The sequence below is a fragment of the Parasteatoda tepidariorum genome, chromosome 6 (genome assembly GCF_982258835.1).
Source record: "Parasteatoda tepidariorum strain Cologne lab strain chromosome 6, Ptep-v5.0, whole genome shotgun sequence".
NCBI classification, from domain to species: domain Eukaryota; kingdom Metazoa; phylum Arthropoda; class Arachnida; order Araneae; family Theridiidae; genus Parasteatoda; species Parasteatoda tepidariorum.
In genome coordinates, this window is record NC_141760.1 from 26352201 (window position 1) to 26372457 (window position 20257).

Genomic DNA, 20257 nt, shown 5'->3' on the forward strand with positions numbered 1-20257 from the left:
TATTATTGTAAACTTGTGAATTATCTAAATTCTGTTTTGGTATGTTTACACTCGGTCAACAGAATAATGGTCTTCCACAATCCTTTGTCTAGACGTCATTTTCGGATTATAATGAACTCTGCTATAGAATAATAATTGTTTTCAGGACTTGGAATAGACTTCGAGCATTTCTTATGAAAAATAATGACGGAGAAATATATTGAAAGTTAATACTTTTCATGATACATAAATGAATAGTAATAAATCTAAACATCATTTATAATAAATGGAGGTCATTAATAATAAAAGCAGGTTATTATTAATAATAACCAATTAATTACGTTGACCTAGCAAATGCATTTAATATTTTTTTTCTAATGCCCGCCTGTGTTAACACCCGTCAATTCAGGCATTTACAGGGCTATTTTGCTGACCTCTCGTACAGGGGCATCATATTAGGTGGACCAGCGTCGCTACCACAGTAAGGACAGATAGTACAGAGAAGGAAAGAACATCCATGCCTTGCCCGGGATTCGAACCCAGAACCTTTCTGATGCAAAGACATTTCCCTGCCCCCTACACAGGCCGGTCGGCTGCATTTAATATGTTATAGATTATTTTTGTTAAAATGCTTTTTTAACGAATTAGTTAAGTAGTTTGAAAGTTAAACATCAGTTTTTCACTGAATTTAATTTTCTTATATTGAATTTAAAGCGAAAGTCGGGACATTAATAATTTTTAGGAATAATTTTTTCCATTCTATTGAACAGAATAAAATGGGAAAAAATTACTTCTCTAAAGCCAAATTCTGTTTTCAAGAGAAGTCATATATGAAAAACATGATGATTGCAATATAAGGCACTTTTGCAGACTAAAACAAAAATAAAAATGAAGTTCATTTGATATAATATTTTTTGAAATTCAATACACTAAAATGTTTAAAAAAAAGTAATCAATATTATCTACAATTGATCAACAATAGGTCAACTTAACCTCAAGACAAGTACAATTATAAATTAGAAAAAATAAGTTTTTTTTCTTTCTAGAATGAAAAAAAATTTACGAAATTTCTTGCAAAAATGAGTTTTACAAAGCAAGTCAAACATGCAGTTAAAGATTCAAAAATTAAGCATTCATATTCAGAAACTAAATATTAGAGCTAAACTAAATATTTTAGCTGTTGAAACTTTCCAATAATTCTGACTGAAAAAGTTTTACTCCATCCATAACACAATTAAGTGCTTTCAGTCTGCCTAAAAATATATTATTTTAGCTGAAGTAATTTTTGAAAAATAGTTCCAACGTTATATGACATTTCAGAGTTAAGGAATGAATAATGAATACTATTTCAAAACTAATACTTTCAAAGACAAAAGCAGAATATAAATGGGAAAATTTTCTGCATTTTCTGACCTGTGGCTTTCTCATTTATTTTGAGTGCATTGATTTTTTTATTGTGGAAATTTAAAGATTTTTTGATATATTCTAATATACATATATGTATTAACTAGTATTATATAAATTTATATATTAATACTTCTCTTTACTGCAAGCTGAAATTCAATACTGTTAGCATTTCATTTTAAATATAATTAAAATTGTCGCTAACTTTTCACACAATCTGATTTTTAATATCCAAAATTTACTAAAAGGGAATCAAAATATACAAAACAGCATTCAATTATTTAAAGGTAAATTACTGTTTCCATGGTTTAGAATATTATTTATCTAATTCATTGTCAATAGTAGATAACCCTTTGATACTCTCAAACATTAAAACATTTCTTTCAGTTTTATATGGATTCATTAGCAATAGAAATTCATTTCTCTTAATTCGATCATTTTATAATAAATTACACGCTATTACAAGGGTAATACAGAAAATAAGCTCCATTTAGAAACGAAAAAAAGGAAACGATCGTTTCGAACCTATCTTTGATAAGTAATGAACACTAATGGTCAGATTATCTTTTGACATAGTTGCTATCCCTGTCAAAGCATTAATCATAGCAGAACACGAATGTTTAGATGCTCGCGCTAACGAACGTTGTCAATTGTGATTACATGCTGTATCAGACCTTCTATTTTTTCGGAACTTATTTGTCACTAAAAAAAATATATTAGTTGCTAGAAAAGGCAAAAGTCACTCGGTGTGCGATCCAGGTTTAAGGAGTGTGGTAAATAACTTACCATACCACGGCGGCAATTAATTTAGGAAGGATGCACATCTTTCCCTTCTTCATGGAATTGTATCACCCACCCTTTGACCAGTTAATCACTCACTGCATAGGGTTCGTACACTTCACAAATTTATAATTTTTGGTGTTCTTTCTATCGAGAAATCGGATAACAGGCCGAATATGCTCGATTTTTTTAAACGTTTAAAACTCTCCTCCAAAAAAAGCGCCTTATAAGTCAGCGATTTGAAAATGCAATTCTTTGATTGCTAATAGCGCAAGTGAACGAGTGCATATGCTTTGAACTGTCAAACGTAACTATTCAGTTTATTCCTAATTATGGTTTGCTATTTAAATTCAAATTACCACATCGTGTTTTTTGCTGATGAATAAACCTGAAAATAATTCGAAAATTGAAAATTATAGTTTAAATTAAACCTTTTGTTACTTTTATATGTATGATGTAAGCAACTGGATAGCATTTTATTTTTATGTTATGAAAGTCGTTGAACAGCCGACCCAATTTTGTGAGTTTACGACTACTAATGTAAAACTCCGCAGCCTTGAAATTTTGAATCCAATCCAGAAAGCAAGGAAAATCCTGGATCGAGTATTGGGCGAAATTTGCCTTCGTGGAGGACTTTTTGATGGAGTTAACCCGCATTACATGGAGAGGAAAACCACAAAAACCTCCATGGTTAGCCTGATGGCAAGGGGACACTTACCCTTCATCCATCTACCACTGAGGATATTGCACGTCAGCACTGTGGTTGATGCAAGCCGGATGCGAAATTCGTATCGACTGGGATTCGAACACGGTACACCTCATTGGAGGGCAAACGTTATGTCTCCTGAGCCATCGCAGCTCAGCTGGTTAGACACTGGACAGAAGTTAGAATACTATGAAAAAGTTCAGAAACATAATGAATATGATGTTATGATAATGACCACATTTACCGCAAATCTATCGCATTTATCTCAAACCCTTGAGTATTATTTTTAACAGAATCAACTGATCGCGACTTTTTTGAAAGGGAATATTGTTCTGTCTTTAAAATTAGTTTGATCCCAAATAAACAGAGGACAGCATAAACTTTAATACATCTTACCAATTGAAACGTTTTCACAAGGTTAGTGTCATAAACACAAATTAAATCTCAAAAACACAAACTAAAGATATTGATGATGTTTTCATGAAATGCAGACACTTATATACGATTTAGGAAATACGGAAAAATGTTTCAGTGGCATTTTTAAACGTTGTTTTGCTATGTTATTTCAAACGCTATTGTGAAGGATATCTTAATAAAATAAAAAAGCGTATGATATTATTAATGAATGTACGCATCATAATTAGGAATTATATTTTATAATTATGTTTTTCATTTCAAAATTCAGTCTATTTCTATCTTATGTAATATTTGATTCATCTTTTCGAAGATATGGATTACTCAGTTCCAGAGATGAAGACAAGAGCAAATATTTCCTAATTACAGATACAAAGATCAAAATTATCAAAACATCATGTTATTAATTAAACTCTTATTGTAACGCTTTCGGTAAACGCTTTAATAAATAAAATATCTCATTGAAATTCCACATATCAGCACAAAGCAGATCATATAATTGTTCTTATTCCATTAAATATTTAGTTTCTTACAGACAATTTGAATTATAAATTTGCAGAATTGTTTTGAAAAAGAGAGATTTAAGTACCGATGTCATTAACTAAACTCTCTTTTTTACGTTTTTCGTAAACATCTTAATAAATCAAATACCTCGTTGAAATTCCATGTATCAACACAAAGCAGATCATATAATTGTATTTATTCCATTAAATATTTAGTCTTTCACGGACAATTTAAATCATAAATTAAAAGAATTATTTTGAAAAAGAGAGATTTAAGTGCATTATCATTTGGTGACGCAAATTATATTTAACATTCATGACAATTGCAACATAAAATTATACTTTACCTTATTCTTAATAAATGCCTAGAGTAAAAATATTGTAAAATAGCATTCACTGCATTTTTAGTTCCTTTTATTTTTCGAGGTATTCTTTAAGTATCAAATCATTTTATACATATTTCTAAAAGTACATTGTAAAACTTTTTCGTCAATTTGAACACCAAAAATAATGGCAAGTATTTTACACCAAAGTATTGTTAAGTGTTCTACACCAAAACCAAGGATAGTTCCTGATTTAGAGAAACACCTAGAATGTTCGTTTACACTACATTGGATAAAGTATTCACCACCATATTTGTTATTCAGAAACTCTAAAATTTATAATTACAGTAAAATATGATGCATATATGAATCAGTAAAATCACTTTGACAATACAATATAAAGCAAGAATCAGTAAGTCAATCAGTACATTTATACAATATTTTTTTTAAATAAAATTAGTTTGTAAATCAAGCCTACTCGCAGCACAAGCAGTATATTAATAAGAATTCATACAAAACCGAAGTGAAACGAAGTTACATTACTTTTTACAATTGACAGATTTGTTTACATTTCATGAGAAGATCTCTTTATCATAAAACTAAAAACAAGCATGCTAACAAAACATATTACTGTTTATATAAGTAGTTTGTCAAATCAATCCGACTAGAAGTTCAAAATTGCTGGGCAAATAATCGACCTAGATCAATTTTTTTTATTTATCATTAAAAAGGATTGACACTTACTTGGTGTTTAATAAGTTATGATAAGTTGAGTCCAACTCAAATTCCGACAAGCAGGACTCATATTTAACCAGTAAACTTCATGTAAACAAGCCGCTATTTTGGCCGCTATATTTCACTATCTTGAAATTGCACAATCGTTCACCTTTAAACATCTGATAATGACTTAAATGCATGTGTTATGGCTTAAAACACGTCCTACCATTATTTTGCACAAAAATTAAGTTAAAAAGTTTAAATATTCACTAATTATTCGCCAAATTTACACTGCTCTGATAAACACAACTTTTTTCGCAAACGAACTGCAGATTGATGTAAGCTTTGTTCGTTATTGATTTTAAGATTTAACAACAAAATTTAAAGTTTATAAGAACTCTTGATTTGGTATTAAAGTGGAATAAAGTAATAATTTATTTACTTATAATTAATTTTATAGTTTTTATAATTTTTCGTCTCAAAATTCGGATAGATATTACACCACGGTTTTTACAGTGTAGATAAATGCTCAAAATAATACTAGTTGTTACATATATCTATCGCATTTAAGAAACAATTATATTTACGTCATTCCCCCTTTATGTTATATTAACATGAGAGTTACACAGCTCTTTATCTGAAAGTTATTAACCATGAATCATGTTTAGTAGCAAGGTTATAACTCTTTCTTTTTATCCCATTTAAATGTCATCAAATTTTGCTTATTTCAAGGACTTTTGAAGAGAATATTTCTGATCTATGATCTATGAATCGTCGTTTCAAAAAGATGAATCTCAAGTTGAATGTATGAATAAATTGAACGCGGAAGATTTTCATATTCATTGAACAATTTACATCCGAAAGCACAGCGCATTTAAAGTTTTATAACTTGAAGATATATTTTACGAATGAGATTGAATATAAACATTATGTAGAAGAATTATGATGCACATTAAATGTTTTTGCGCATGATTCTGACATATGAATATTTGAGGGCCAAAGCAAAGTCACAAAATTAAATTTAATTTCTTTAATTCCTGAGGATTAACTACATCGAACAGGAATGGTAATTTTTTTTAAAAATCAATCAAAAACAAGCAATTAAAAAAAATTTCTTGATCCTAAGATAGACGTTGTATTTACAAACAAAAGCCCTTTTTATACTATATATTAAGTAAAACAAGCAGTTATAGTCCTTTTCACATTCAAAATAATAAGAATTTTGTTATTTGTTCTTAGCAATATATTTATACCTTAAATTTTCTACTTTTACAAACATATAACAACTATACACAGAAAAATGAAACACAAACAACATACAATACATGCAACAAGAAACATACCAGCCAGATGAAAAAACTTTTTCGTCAATATTTTCACAAAAAACACAGACGATTTTTTAAAATGTTAAATACCTAGTATGCAGAACTTTCTTACGAAGCTAATAACAATATTATTATGAAAAAAAAAACGTTTGTCGTGCGGTTTTAATGCTTCTATCATCATCCATATACCATTAAAATAAGAAAATTATAAGAAATATTTCGTTTCCATTGACAATTTATGTTTGCTTGTCGCGGCCTCATTGCAGTTGGATTTGATTGTAGTTATTCTGATGTGTTATTCTGATTGTAGTTGGATTTGAAACACAACACATTTTGAATTATGAAAGTTAGCCACCAGTTCTAAATATTTGGTTGCCAATGGTCAGCTGGCAAGTGGTATGAGTTAGATTTACAATTAAGGGTGTTTTGCTGTAATCAGTATCACTTATGCATCATTATATTTTTTTGAAAATAATATTATTTTTACAAGCTTTCAAAAACAAATGAAATATTTTCAGCTCTTTTCGAATGTAAGAGTTGTTATGCAAATGAAAATTCTTGAAAACTAAAAAAATAAACAACGTAATTTAGAAATTGAAAAATGAGAATTAATATAGTAACTAGCATCTCATTTAAATAATGGAATTTTTCACTTTAAAATAATTTTTGCTAAATTTCTGTACAGATAAGTCCGCAATAGCCGCTTTGAATATATATTTTTAAAAATCAAAGAAGGAAAAAAAGAGGAAAACGATAAAAGCACACTGGAAAAAACAGAACCTCTTTTGTTGCATGAGAAAGTAGAAAGGAGTTGAAAGGAATTATTAAAAACACTTTACAACTAAGACTGGTTTCAAATGTACTACAGTACGGTAGTTTTACCAGAATCATTTCTGCCGTGTATTTATCTAATAAATAAGCTATCTTAATTTAAAATAATATGCGTTAATTTGTTTAGCATAAAGATTATAAATTATTGTTAAAAGAGTAATCTTATTTTATGATTTATCAGCGTCAGAATGTGTAATCTAATGAAATTTCCATCACTAATGGCATTAGTTAATTTATCAGTAGTGATTTAAAAGCGGTTAGAAAGAGAATTCTTTAGACACAATGCAATCGTTTACCTTAAGCATAATAGGGGATGCATTTGGATGAATTTAATCTCGTATATAAGCGTAGGATATTCGTAAGCAGCCATATTATAAAATTTAAATTCAATTCTGCAACGTTAAAGATAGTTATTGAAGTGTGACTCACTTGACAGTAAATAATCTCGATATAAAATTAATTGCATTAAATGTTCAGCTATACTTAATTAATTACAAATTAGTTAACTTAATGTAAGTAATTCGAAAAGGTATCTGTCTCGCACAATATTAGTTAATTTTTATGCATTTTTTATCCAAAAATTAAGATTTATATGTTTAAGAATAGCTCAATTAATCCGAAAAACTTATCTCACTTCTTTAATTAACAAAGAATTGCTCAAATCTATCAATTAATCTTTTAATGTATTTAATGTATTTCTGTATCTAATTTTACAAAACACGATACATTTGCCAAACTACATAGATCTTCAAAAAAACTCATTTGGATATCTGAAAGTGACGTTACCATAGCATATGTCAATTTAGAAACCAATCATGTTCAACACACACCCGTGACGTCGCTTATCGGCATCCAATTAAATCTGATTTAAATCATATGGTTGGGCATATTCCTTTCATTTCTTCTTAAGTTCCGATTCTTGAAAAAATATTTTGCATAATATCACGACAAATTACTGAAGAGATGAATGGCTTCATATTAACAGAGATGCTTCTACGACAGGAAGCAAAGCAAGTACTGCCCTGCTGTCCCATTTTATGTATATATATATCAAATAGACTTCAAAAAAACGATATATATATATATATATATATATATATATATATATATATATATATATATATATATATATATATATATATATATATATATATATATATATATATATATATAATTTTTTATCAATTTTTTGAAGTATATTTGAGCCTTCATATCATTAGCAATAGAAATAAATGGTTATCATTTACATTGTTTTTTTTCTAGGCTGTATAGTGTTGCAGGTCAGTATATTGTTAAAAAATGTTTTCAAGAATCCATATCCGTGGGGTTAAATGTCACGAATTTCGATGCTGAGACTCAAGCCATAAAGTATGTAATACTAAATCTTTTCAATTTTTTTTTGTCCCGCCGTGGACTGATCGTTAAGAAATGGTTCCCAGCAGATCACCGAAGTCAAGCATCACTGGCGATGGTCAGTGTGCGGGTGGGTGACCACTTGGATCAGTCTGCATAGGGACCGAGAGTGCGCGGTATTGGTCCTCGTTAAACTGTGCTACCGTATAGTGCTCGACTTCGCGCGCAGGTCGTCGGGCTACCGAAGCGGGGGTGCCATCCCCTCCGCAGAGGATCAAAATTGTGATGGAATGTCGTCGGATCATCCTCCGGGATGTTTCCCAGACCGTCGCCAATAGCCCTTTGTGCAGCTCTAGTGCGACGTAAATTAACAACAACAACAACTAAATATTTTAAATTTGAGCACACCACTCAAGTTGTTTTTTTATTAATTCTCAATCTGCAATTATGGCTATTACTTCACTGTCAATAAGCAATTCTAACCTTGTAGAAAAAAAAATGCATTTTAATCAAGTAATTTCTGCTGAGTGGAATATAGTTCTTCAATAGACCTCCAGAAACTGGAACATCTAAGAACAAGAAAAAAAAAGTTATCATTACAGCAAGTGGATGCAAATTACAGCAGTCACACATTACTCTGTCAAACCAGCAATAATATGATAAACAGAAAATTTCCAAAGACTCTTCGTAATAGATGTGCTGAAGTTGTTTGCCTGGGATAAGCCCTTGAACTCATCGTTGCGCTCTCTACTCCCAATGAACCTTCCTTGCACAGTATTCACTACCTTAAGACTTTTGACTAGACATGACTTTCTCCAGAGACACCTAAGACGTATTGGAATGGTCAATGCTCCTAACTACATTCTGTGTCCACTGCAACATCCAAGCCAATAATAAAGCAGCTATCTTTGTAGAAGCAAATTACAGCAGTCACACATTATCTGAAATAATATGATAAATAATAAATTTCAAAGGACTCTTCGAAATAGACTTGCTGAAATTGCAAGGGATAAGCCCTGGGAACTTATCGTTGCACTCTCTACTCAATGAGTCCTTTTCGCTCAGTCTCCTCCTCCAACTTTGGACTGTTGACTGGACATGTTTTCTCCAGATAGGGAGCCATATTGGCAGGGTCAATGCTTCTAACTGCAATCCGTGTCCATCAGGATATTTTATGGACTTAATACATTTGTCAAATTAAGTTAAAGAGAAATTAAGGAAGAAGGCATCATAAGCATTTATACAAGGATACAGTGAGATTCGAACCCAAAACCTCCACTCTACAATAGATGCATCTTTATACTGTCTTACTCTATGTTATGCTATCAGATATTTAATTTGAAAAGAGCTTATACTGTAATTTCATTTGCATTGAAAACACGAGCTTGCATAAGGGGCAATCCATACAAAATTTACACCTATGATACGGAAATGATATAATTTATTTTTTTTACTGTTCTTTATTGAAAATAAATCGACACGTATTTTTGCGTTTTTGTTTAAATTGCATATTTTTGACTATACGAATTTTTGAAAATTTCGCTTTTTTGAGCACACGACTCTGCAAGTTATTTTTTAACGTATTGCCATCCAACAACAAAAATATTTAAATACACTTTCTTGAAGTGATTTTTCTCAAACTTTAAGAAAATCAACATTAAAACATAAATTTTTTTGTTTTTGACATAAAAAAATTCAGTTTTTTAAAAAAACAACTTTTTTTTGCAATTTGGGCATTTTTGATTTTTTTTATATTTCGACAGTGTGAAGTATAATCAATAATGATATTAATTCTAAGTTTTTGGAATGGTAAGACACTTTGTTCGAAAGATATAAACAAAACAGTGACGGCGTGCACGCCGCGCTCTAGTTTAGTAGGTAGCGGATGAGTTCGAGAACAGTCGAGCCATATTCTACATACATACGCGGAGTGCGCGCCGTCACTGTATATCTATAATTTCGAAAACCAGAATTTCCAGTAAACCGTTACCATACGAACGGAAAAATTACCAAATGAATGGTTTAAATATCGTATATTTGGATTTTATTACCAGAATTATTTTATTCATTTATTTGCTAGAAATGTAATTACCATACAATTAAGGAAATATTCTCCGACTATTTAAAATAATATTTTCGGTGCCCAGAAAGGTTTCCAAATCAACAATTAATCAACAGTTGTCTCCTATGTTTTCAAATCAAACAATAAATTATGCAATTGACTAATCATTATTATGATATTTTGAGGACAAAAAAAATATTTTGTAAGCAAGTTTACTGAATAAAATTAGAACTTGAAATATTCTATGCAGTTAGAAATTAAGAACAATTTGCCAAAAATCTTTAAAAACTCATATTTCATTCCGTTAATAATTTTTCCTTTGGAAAATACTTACTTTAGTAGTTTTAAGGTTAGAATTGAACACTTAAACAGCTAAATCAATTATAATCATTTTGATTCCCAAATAAGTATTCAAAATCTTGAGAAAACTTGTCATGAGCATTTAAATTACTTTTCAGAACATCAAATTCAGACTTGTAAAGTAAACAAGTTTTAATATAAAGGTAATTTGTCATGTTCATGTTCTATAGCAAGTACATGAAGTATATTAAATAAAAGTTAATTATTTTCATTTTATTTTTTTAAAGTATCATTAAATCTGTGATAAATTGATTGTTTTAAACCCACTACATACTTAGAAATTATTTGATTTCTTTTTAAGCTTATTCGTTTACCAATTTCAGATCAATGAAATCATTTCATCTGTTTAAATTAAAACTTTGACATGTTTCATATATTTTGACTCATATTGAGTTCAGTGCAATTTACTTTTCCCGGAAATTTACGTTTTACTTTATATCCTGATATATTGAAATAAATTTAAACATCATTTTTTTCAAATTCTACATTTTTACGCTTTAATAAAAAATCTTGACATTAGTTGACACTTAGAATGCAATAACGCTATGATGAAAATCTTTTAAGACTTCAAATGTTTCGATTAAAAAATTTATTTTCTAACGAAGAGAGGAAATGCTTTGAAAACTTGTTTGAAAAGAAAAAAATATTTTAAATTCTCAAAGCAATGTTAATTATAAGGAAAAAATAAGGTTCTAAATATCTTTTTTGAAACAACATTTCTCTCGTTATATTAACGAATTAACAATAACTAACACACACACACAGATGATGCAGATAAAAGAGAAATGACTACTTAAAACATATTTAAGTTTCATTGGACAATAAAACTAATTTTGTTTCTTTTAATCCCTTTTTTTCAATGCTTTTTTTTTTAAATTTAAACAATTACATTTATCATTTAAACTACTAATGAGTATATTCTTTTTACTTCCGTTTTGACAAGGATTTAAAAAAAATAATAATAATAAATAAATAAATAGGCAAAATATATTAATAAATAAATAAAATAAACATTAAGGGTGGTACCTAAAGGCATTCCTGTACATGAATAATAACTTGCCTTTGATTAGATGTTTTTGATTTTGATTAAATTTTGCTTAATTGATATCAAAACCTTTTTGTTTTCAAACATATGTGTAAATACTTAAGGCATTTTTACATACTAGGTACAATATAAACAATACTTTTATATACAAGCATTTGATTTTTAAAAAAATATTTTTTTCACATATTAATCATTGAATATAAGGAAAATCTAAACAATAAGGAAAATATACGTAAAGGTAATAACTTATATGTCATAGTGCCGATTTGTGGGAATGAGTTCTTACAGTTATGAAATCGAACACGATGATAGATGTCTCAATGCGTAATTTTTCGAATCTTTGAATTCCAGTATTTTAAGTAATTGATTATTTTTGAGCGTAAGTAGATTATTTAGTGGGGGATTTGTGATGGAGTATTTGCTAAGGTTTCAGAAAGTGTTGATAGCCTTTTGCACGGTAGCATTACCATAGCCCAGTCCCAACACTATTGTGCACCGCAGGTTGTGCTTTGCTGATTAAGCAATCCTCATGAGAGCATTTAATGTGAATACAAAATTGTGCCATGATCAGGAAGGAATTTTTTTTTCAAAACAACTGCTATTTATTTTCAGAAAAATTTATAACGATGCATTTATTCATATGAAATAATGAAACATTCTAATTGTAAAAACAGACTAATGCCAGACAACGTAACCTAACAAAAGATCATGACAAAAGTTCACAAAGGATGGCATACAAGGTGACTAAAATAAAATTCCGAATCAGAAAAAAAACATGAAAACATTTATGGTTAACCCTTTGTATCACCGCGTTACATATCTGCAACATACATGAAAATTCAATCCTATAATGAGCTGGATTTACTTATAAAATCGAACCAAATTTAGGTAAAAAAAACATTGCAAACTCGGGGGAACCAAGTCTTGGTGCAGCTACCAATATTATAATGCATTTAGCAGGAATTGTTCCACGACATAATTGCAGGATATACAATTTTTTTACAACAATCCCCTTGATTGTGTATTTCGCTAAGGAGGGATTGAAAAATGTGGCGTGAGACTTTGTTACCATGAAAACAACAATTTCAAACTTTTTCACATGAAGTTTTAAATGTATTTGAATTTTTGTGCTTCTTCACGATACTGGAGATGTTCAACAAATTCTTTTTATCAATAAATTTTTAATTTTGAGATCTTAATTTTTTCATTATTTTTTACACGCTTAATATGATGTATTCTAACATCTGCGTAAATGTTTCTTAAATCAGAGTTGTTGAGTTACAAAGGGTTAAAGAAGAAAATTTCAGAAAATTCATGCGACAGGGAATACATTTATTTTCTTCCAGAGTTCTAACTTTAAATCAAAACTTTTTCAACAATTGGTGCTTTAAGGTCATTTTTTAATACTTTTTGATGAACTAAAGTTTCTTGTTCTTGATTACGAGATGTGGTTTTAACTGATAGTAGACATTTTTAAAATATATAATTTTGTATTTATATTCATATAATTTTATATTTATATACTTTTATGTTCATATTTATAAAATTTTATATTCATATTTATATAATTTTATATTCATATTTGCATAATTTTACATTAATTGAATAATTTCAAATAAATATGTGATTTTCATTTTTTTCTGTTTTATAAATTCACTATTTGTAGAGCTATCTGTTAAAATATTTGAACTGAAAACATCTCTGAGAAAAAAAAATTGCGCCTCGCAACATAAATTTACTTCAAACACCTTTAATGTTTTCCTGTTTGAAATTTAAAAACTTGCCAGTGTAATTTAATCAAATTAATCAAAGAGGTTTTCAACTTTAAATTATCAAATAAAAAACTTTATTCATCCTAAAGTAACAATGCTAATCTCATATAACAATGATAAATATTTCACTTCTTTTACGAAATTTTTTTTCTTTTAAAAAAATTCCTTTAAATATTTATTTTAATGGTTGAAAGGAACATCTTAAGACTTTATGCGTCATTTTTAAAAGATTTAAAAAAGCTTCTCGCGAACGGAAGTCAGCATTTCATTGTTACCTATTTTAGCGAAGCTTTCTTTATTTTAACTTCAACCTTATAATTCTTTCTAAGTAATATTTTCTGAATGAAGGAATTAACATAGCAAAGTTTAAAAGTATATAGATAATTATTTATAAAAGGATGACTCATAAATTACAATTTTACACATTCTATTTCATTTAAGTAATCTGAAATGTGAGATTTTTTTTTCTAACTATCCAGTTTCCTTAATTTCACAATTCAAAACACTTTTTTTTATTCTCCATCTTAAAGGTTATTATTTTATTTGTTGATTTATAAGAAATAAAGCACATAAAAATACAATATTAAATTTCTTATTTTTTTACACAATGTTGTTCCATTCATAAGTAGACTCAATAAATGGCCTTAAGTAATAGCCTTAAAAATGCGCATTTATGTTATATAAAGCACCAATATGTATTGTGCGTTATGATTACAAATTTTTTTATCGCATTGAGTGCAATAAACTGAGATATAAATTGGTTAGAAATGAAAGGTTAAAAGGGAACAGTTAATCTACACAAACAAGCTAATTGAAAAAAAATTCAGTTATTCTTAGTATTTGAGGAAGGTAATAAAATAATTTAGAGCTATATTTTATTTTAAATAAGCTTAATAAACGTAGGAGTGTCCTATATTAACCATATATACCTAAACTTTGCTACCATTTTTTTTTTATCCTTTTCTTTGATTTTTATAAATTGAGATTTGTTTGTTTTTAAGCACTTTATTCAACACATATTATTTCATTTTCAATTCCAAATTTAAAAATCATTAATTAAAAATTATGAAAATTTAAAAATTATTCGTTCCAAATATAACTTGAAAATATCATTGAAATGTATATAAATTGAATGAAATGTTTAAAAATAAGAGATTTCTTGGGATGTGTACGTTACAAAATTTTGGAACTACAATTTCTTTTTTTTTTATAAAGTACTAACTCTATACAAAGTTAAAGTGAGCTCGAATTTCAAAGTAATCCGAAATTAACGAAATATTTTTTTTTTCTGATGAATTTTTTTTGACTAATCCTAATTTCGCAAATCATGGATGAGATGGTTTCCTCACTCACGTGTTATCTCAGTTTATTTTAGGATATTTCGAAACTATTTTCATATGAGTTTACGAACGTTTAAAATAAGTGTCTCGGGATTGTGCAGGTGTTAGTACCCTTTCTTCTCATATAGGTTTTCCGATATTAATTACTAATCACTTAAACTAGTAATAATATAAATTTACTCAAAAATAATTTAAATATAATATAATTTACATATAAATATAATTTACTAATCACTTATTCACTCATACTTCTTTCATTTTATGTTGTATCTCTTAACTAATTTTGTTATCTAAACCTTAATCTAATGCTTTTCGCGAAGTTCGTAACCTCAAGCAAATGAAGATAGTAATTTTCGCAATTTGACGAAATGATTTCTCGGAGTATGTTCTCAAAATTTATTTCTTCAAAAAAGAAGACATTTGTGTAGTTATTAATGTATGCGTAAATACAGTGATGTTATAAAACAACACTATTTTTACTATTTTGCTTAATTTTATGTTATAACCTTCTTTAGGTCTAGTCTTTAAGTAATGTAACGCAATCGAAAAATATCAAGTAACAATAGGACAATCGGTTCAATCTTATAGACGAGATAAATATCTTGGCTACAAGTAGAAAAATAACTCGAAACTTCCAAATATAGTTCAGTTGAGAAATAGAGAAAGTAAGTATAAGTATAAATAATTCAAGGAACGTTTGAAAAACATCAAGTAAACCAGTATTTCGAACTCGAGGGAATTCGAAAAGAAAATGAATTACAATTTCTGATTCTAAATGTTTCGCAGAAAATCGCCTTCGTCGAAATAGAAATGAAGAAGAAAATAGTTTTGAATTTTTCACTTTTCTCTGAGCTGTAATTCACTGAAAAATTCATGGCGCAGGTGTATTTTAAAATATCTTAGATTGCTTCTATTTATTTTATACATCATAAAAGTATCCATGCAGTTCATCAACAGTTTATTATGGTTGCTATAAAAAAATATCTTTCGATCATTTAAGCTTTAAATTTAGAAATTCTTTTGCATGCAACTTTTTTTAACGAAGTTAATTTTTATTGTTATATTTACTTTTAACTAAATAAAAATAAGAGCAAAACAGTGAACTGTTTCTAATCCATAAAAGAAGTTTATAAGTTCTTTTCATTTATCTCTACTTTTTTTAGCGTGATAAATGAGATTTCGTGGATAATTAGAAATATAAAACTTGAATAAATGGTGTTAATCTCTTAAATTATTTGATTTTTTTAAATATTTTTGTTCTTTATAAAAGTTTAAAACTTTCGGAAAAGATTTTGTGAATTTTCTTAAACCAGTTTGAAATTAAGTCATTTACACTTTTAAAATAATAAATTAATTTATTGCTAAACAATTTAAATTTCAACAAAATATTTAATATTTGTAACTAATGTGAATCCTATTGTTAACTTTAATATTCGTAGTTTTAATTTTTGTAAGTTTAAAGAAATTATATTTTAATTAATATTTGTTACTTTAATTGAAAATTTGACTTGAATAAAGATTGAGTTAAAAAAAAATCATTTAGTATTTTTGAATAGCCTCATCCTAAATAGTTGTATAAATATTGAAAAGTCAAATAGTAAGTACTTGAAATTATTAATTTAAAAAACTATTTTAATATTTTTTGTTTGAATGTATATTGTTTTATAAATTGAACTATGTTTTAATTTAATAATTAAGTCATTTCTATTCTCTTTCAAATTTTGAAATTTTTAACAACTCTTTGAGTGCATTGATGTATCCTGCGTGTTTATAGCGAATTGGTACAGCTCACATCCACTATTTTTATGCAATTTTTACAATATTTGTATATTTAGACATGACAGAATCACTAATAAACCGCAGATTCTTTTCATTTTTAAAATCTTTCCTTCTTTTAAATTATTTGCAGTAATTTATGCAGAGGTACGGTTTAAAAGAAAATAGAAAGAAAATCAGCTCATCCTTACATTTGTTCTTACTCTAAAAACATTTATTTCAAAAGACAGTGAGAAAAAAAGTTAAATTTCTTAACTAATTAACTACGCTAATTCCGTTAAATAAGTTTAGTTAATTTACGTAACTCAGTTAAATTACGTAAGTACTTATTCAAACATAATTAACTGAGAATCATAAAAACAGAGATGCAGAAAATACAGTTTTTTTTCTCGTGCGTGGACCTTTTTTACCAGACATTCCAGTGTATTGTTATTTATTTCATAAAAGTAGCCATGCATTCGGTACTGTAGGTAAAGTCTTCTCAGTCTTCGATTGAGGTTTAATTGTCTGTGCTAAAAGCTGGGTGTCCAATCGTGTTCTTGGTGGTTTAGAGCTAAAGGGCTGGATGTCATTGACAGAAGTTCACTTACTTTCCTTATTTCTGTAAAATAACTGATTTTTTCTGAACAGAATAAAACTTCTTATGGAAGTTTTCTCTTAAAAAAAAAATCTTAACAACCTTACGTAAAACCCTAGATACATGGTTTCCAGATTTTTCTCATGTAAAAATCTTTCACAATGTTCTATGCAATAAGCACATTGATACAATTAATTAAATAATAATTAACTTTACCCACCTCTTTTTATATACACAAATTTAAAACTAATTTTTTTTAACCGATTGCAGTTCTGACTATTTACGGAATATTTAGCCCGAAGAAAGCTGAAAAAAAGTATATACGTACAAGAAAAGAAAGTAAAGACGAAAATAAAGGATAAAATTGAAGTAACAGACAGGCCGTCGATAAATCGCAGTATATGTTGTTTAATTTGTAAAAATATACGCTGTGAATTATTGATAATGTCAATAGTTGATTTTGTGAAAACCGAATGCCGGTTTCATATGCATAAAAAGTTTTCGGTGAATTACTAATAGCTCCTTTTAAGAATTATGTATTTAAAGCTTCAGTAATAATTAAAACATATTTTATCATGTTGCCACATTTTATACCTTAATATGTTTAATTTTTTATTTAATTTTCCCTTACATTCTTTTGAAGTAATGTTTAATTTATTTAAAATCTCATTTCATTGTCTTTTTTGTAATATTTAATTTTATGAAAACCATCCATCCCAAAGTAAATATTTATACGACGAAGAATCGAATTTTTGATATTTTTACACGGACAAAACAAATCTGGTAAAATTACAGTACTCTATGGTAATGACATCTGGTAATAAATGCATAATTCTGACTAATAAAACCATAATATACTGTATTTAAAGAATTTATTTAGTTATTTTTCTGCGGTAACGATTGACCAAAAATTCTGATCTCTAAAATTCTAGTTTTCATTACCACAAATGTAGTAAAAATTACAAAATGAAAAAGAAAATTTAACAAAATGAATGGTGTTTATGCCATGCTCTAAGATGTCATGATGAAATTCCAAATTTTATCACATTTTTCAAATTTTGAGGCAGATTACTAAACCATATTTTATTGTTACTTTTAACAAAATTATAACCAAAGCTTTTGGGCTTTTCCCTACAGCCAGACGCACGCACTGTGGAACAAAAATCATTTTTTGCGGTCAAAAATAAAAAAAAATGAAGTTATAAGAAAAAAAAATCTCAACATGGTTTTTTGTAGTAAAATGTCCAAGGAATATGACGGGGCATTTTGTTTTTTAGATTTAATAATGGAAATAGCAATTAAATGGAAATAAAGTCGAAATAAAAAAAATTTAATTTTTTAGTTAAATTTTTATTAATATGATAAATCCTTATAGTAAATTAAAATATTAAAACTATGCATGATTTATACATAAATGTATTTCTAAGATATATATGAATTCATTATTTTATATAAATATCATTAAAACCAGAGCCATTTCCCTATTTCTGTCCTGCACAATGAAATTGTAACTTTAGGGTGCTCTATAAAAAAAGCATTACGTTGCCGAGATAAAAAAAAATTTGTACATTTGTTTGGTATATATACTCAAGAACTAAAAAAAATTAGCTGCGAATATTTGCGAATTTGGCTGATATATCGATTTTAATAGTTCGTGTCAGTTTTATAATAATGATTTTCTTATATCTACAAGGCTAAACAATCTTGTCAAAAATTATAAAAATAAACTTGAGATTATTATTTTTGTTATAACATTTTCAAATTTTTTTATATCTAGTAAAATAGCTTCATTATTTTTTTTAAATTCGATAATCGAATTTGAAATTAACAATCTTAAATATTTTGATTCAATTTATTTAGTTTAAATTTGTTTTGATAAATATTTTTGCTATTTTACATCCATTACTTTATTTATTAAAATTATTAACCACAAATTTGTAATCCATTTGTTTCTTTGAAATTTTGACTACATATTTGAAATCAGTGACCCAAAAAACCTATAGGTGATCAATTTTTAGAACATTGAAGATAATTTTCTAATTTTGGCTGCATTTTTCTGATTTTGTCCCATTGTGACACGGTAAAATTTTTATGACAGTCTGGAAGTTTTGACTATGCTTTTTTTTCTCGTTGCACTTTCTTTAAATAATTTATTTATAATATTAAATAACGGTAAAATAAAAGAAAGTTAATCATCCAGAAATAGATACTTCACTACTCACATTATTAAAAAAGCAGTTATTGAAAATGAATGTGTAAGAAATAAATACAATAAATAAAGTAAAAAAATTAGCTTGATATTCAGAATAGAAAAAAAATACAGTTGTTTAGAAATGTAGTGAAAATGTTTACTTAATGATTTAAAAGAAGAAAAGCTGATTAATACCAAACATAGCCCCATTAATTTTGTAAATAAACAAAAAAGGAACTGAAAAAGAGTGATTAGCTCTGGAAAATGCATTATCTACAACAAAGTAAATTTACTTTAAAAACTTAGTTAGAAAAAAAAATTTAAAAAGCTTTGCAATAAATTAATGCCTTCCTTTGTATTACTGGCATTATGTAAAAGTTAAAATATGGACTAAAACAATTTCATAAAAGTAACTTTATGAAGTCTATTATTTTCTTTCATCTTTCTCATGTATGTAAAATAATTTATCTTTTCTTTGTTGTGTTATTTAGCTTACTAAACATCTGTGTACATGGTTTATAAAACATGCATATTATGCGTCAACAAAAGTTGTATTTCCGTATTTATGGCATAAGAAACAAACACTAATTTAAGGTTCTCTGATTTATAAGAAGAGTTGAAAGATAATTGCGTGTCGTTCTTTTTTTATTGAACTGAGACGGAAAACTTTAAAGATTTATTATTCTCTGCGGATTTTTGTTTAAAACAAGTTTGCACAAAATAACATTTTCTCCTCTTTTTGGGAAAAGCTACTTCCGTCCATTTTACTTCAAGCTAAAGAAGAATTTATTATTTTTTA